Genomic DNA, 3,360 nt, shown 5'->3' on the forward strand with positions numbered 1-3,360 from the left:
TTGACTAAAATATGTTGTTTCCTGACAATTTGATCTATGCTTCAGCACTTTTAGGCTCCTTGAATAGGGTACAATCAATTTGAAGTTAATTATAATTAATACATATTAAGTTAATTACAGAATATAAGCTAATTATTCGAAGTAAATTATAATAATAATAATGTTACGTCTCTGTTCGTTTGTTAATTTTCCGTAAAAATTCTTTCGTATGAAACTTTAGCGATACAAGTCCTTTCTTAAATAAAAATAGTTTATTCTTTCTCAATACAACTTTGCAATACACTTAATTTCTACAGTCACGCTTTAACTTAAACAAACGCTATAATTCACAACGAACGAACGATTCACGCGCTTGACTCAGTTGTCGTCTCTATCTCTGTCTGCAATTTAATTACATTGTTGCCGTCACTTCTTACCGGTCTTATATATACAAAAAGCGTACATCTCGTTTCTTCGTATATTTTCTCGTATATCATGCCGTGTTATCAGAGTCACCTGACTACCGCTGTCGTAACAATAGTTTTGACCCACTCTCGACGCCTACCTCTACCTTGCTCTAAATTACAATTTGTTAATAGATTTTTTCTAGGGCCGACTCCCATTAAAATTTGTTCTCCAGTAGCACAGCGGTATATCTGCAGATTTACAACGCTAGAAACCGGGTTTAAATACCCGTGGTGGGCAGAGCACAGATAGCCCATTGTGTAGCTTTGTGCATAATTACAAACAAACAAACAAACCCTCTAATAGATAGCTTAGATTTCAATTGATTGACTGGAATATGTTTTATACCATCTGATGTTACAGATAATTGACAATTTAGGCGAAGAGAAAAAAAAAAATTCCCACACGATCATGGTGGGAGCTGAAGTTGAATTTTTAACTGCTAAAGTCACGTGATTAGACAGCCAGAAAATTTCTCACAGAAAGACCAGTTCCTCAGCGGTTCACATGAAATTATTTCCTGCATTATTTACTTTAAAATTATTTTGTGGATTATTAGCATTGATGTAAAGTAGTAGGACTACGGCAAAAGAAAAAAACAACAACAAAAGACTACACAGGTGAGTTATATATTTATTGTTTTTCTTATCTGTTCCTCTTTATTATTATAAAAGTAACTAAAATTTAAAACTTAGAAACATTCAGGTTAGATAAGGTTAAATTAGGTAATATAAATAAATATAATGATAATAATAATAAAACTTTTCTACGAGGAACACTCGCTAGGACTAACAGCTTATGAGTAGCACGAGCTTTATGTAACTTGGTTAGTGTAATATTTTCTTCATGTTGCTGCATATTTTGACACTTCTTATGGCGGGAATTTTAAAAATCACGTTCCAAAAGGAAATAAAACAATAAAATTTAATTATAAACAGTTGTATAAGGTTAAGAAGTTTTAAACTATTTAGTGTAAAGAAATAGTGTTTCCTGCTACAACTTGAAGCAATTCTAGAAAGAAAAAATGGTAATTTTGATTTATTTTATATTTTGTATGGGGATTACGAGGTCGGTCAAATTGATCTAGTCTGTATTGAGTAAGAATAAAACAAATAACACATAAAATATGAAGATTTATCGAAAACTGACGGTCCGGATCGTCAGTAGAGGCCCCTCACCACTGGGGCCCTGGCGCAACTGCGTCACGGTTAATGCGGACCTGCATACTTGCAATATATCAGTGAATAATTACCTATAATAATATGGGAAATAGCAAAATATTATTTGTATATTGTTCAATAAAGACAAGACAGGCTATAAGGGTCACAGATTGTTTAAATGTCATCTTGTAAAGTTTAATATGATTAGCCACGTCGTTCTCGAATTATTGATGCTTTATCAGAACAAAAGCAGTTTGTCCATTTATTTATTATAGTGCGCACCGATCACATTTTTTATAGTTTTAATTTAAATTACAGCACAAAAATACTATAGATTTTAACATTTTGATTATTATGTGCCGGTTTTTAACACACGGAACATGTTTACTGCTGTGAACTGAAGTATTCTTTAACAAGTACTCTTCTCATATGTCAAATATTTATTAAAGCAATATTTTTTGATGTGCAACATGCACAAAAATATACAAATCTTTCAGTTGTTAATCATACGCTGCAGTGAAATCATATTTTCTATAGCTATAAAACACTTACATACGCTTACAAAATCATCCGAGGTACATTGTATTATTCGCACGTGCTTTGAAACTGTGCGTATCAAGCTTATCTATATCAAAAATATTGAAATTTTCGAATTAACGTGACCGTATGAGTTAGGAAGTTTCTGCGCCACTTGGAGGTCAACAAATTCAAAATGTTCAAAACTTTCAAAACAGCAAAAAATAAGCACAAATTATTAAAAGTAATCCAAAAATATCGAATAATGAAAATTTTTAAAAATAGCTACCCCATCAGGACCACCAAATTGAATGATATGACTCTTCTGATCGTTTCCACAGTCTTTTATTCCCTTATAAACAAGGGTAAAATAACTTATTTCATTCATTTCCTTAATATGTTCCTCAGTTAATCTTTTATCAGATCTTTCAGGTAAAAATGTTTGGAATTCGTTCCAGCTGTCATCAATCAATTATTTCCCTACACCGAGTTTTAATTATTTTTAGGCCTGGTATGGCCAGATGGTTAGGGCGCTCGATTCGTAATCTGCGAGTCGCGGGTTCGAATCCCGGGCCCACCAAACATGCTCGCACTTTCAGCCGTGGGGGCATTATAATGTGACGGTCAATCCCACTATTCGTTGGTAAAAGAGTAGCCCAAGAGTTGGCGGTGGGTGGTGATGACTAGTTGCCTTCCCTCTAGTCTTACACTGTTAAATTAGGGACGGCTAGCGCAGATAGTCCTCGTGTAGCTTTGCGCGAAATTAAGAAAAACAAACAAACAAACAGTACTGTCTTAGTAGCGTCTGCTATTGTTCCTTTAGGAGCATTAATAAGTAATTCATAATTCATAAACATACCTGCCAAGAAATAATAATATAAAAGGTCTTATAACTTTTACAAAGAAATGCTAAGGTTCTTTAAATGTAAAACTATTACTTAAAAATAAATTAACTTGAAGGAGAAATATTTCATACAAACATGAATATATTTTCCAAGAGAGAAGTACAACAAAGAAGCAAAATTAAATGGATATAAATGAGCAGAGGTAATCTGGTTGGCTGGATGCAAGATAAATTTAATTCCCCTGAAATGCATTTACCTGGATTTCGGTAATGTGGGCTCTTCACCAAGCTTCAAAAACGTTTAGCTAGAGGTGATCCTAGCATTAACAGAATGGATAAGAAACATGATATTGCTTTGAGGAAATGAAAAGCTACAGCTGATAGTCATACAGCTGA

Source organism: Limulus polyphemus, unplaced genomic scaffold (genome assembly GCF_000517525.1).
Source record: "Limulus polyphemus unplaced genomic scaffold, Limulus_polyphemus-2.1.2 Scaffold2108, whole genome shotgun sequence".
Taxonomy (NCBI): domain Eukaryota; kingdom Metazoa; phylum Arthropoda; class Merostomata; order Xiphosura; family Limulidae; genus Limulus; species Limulus polyphemus.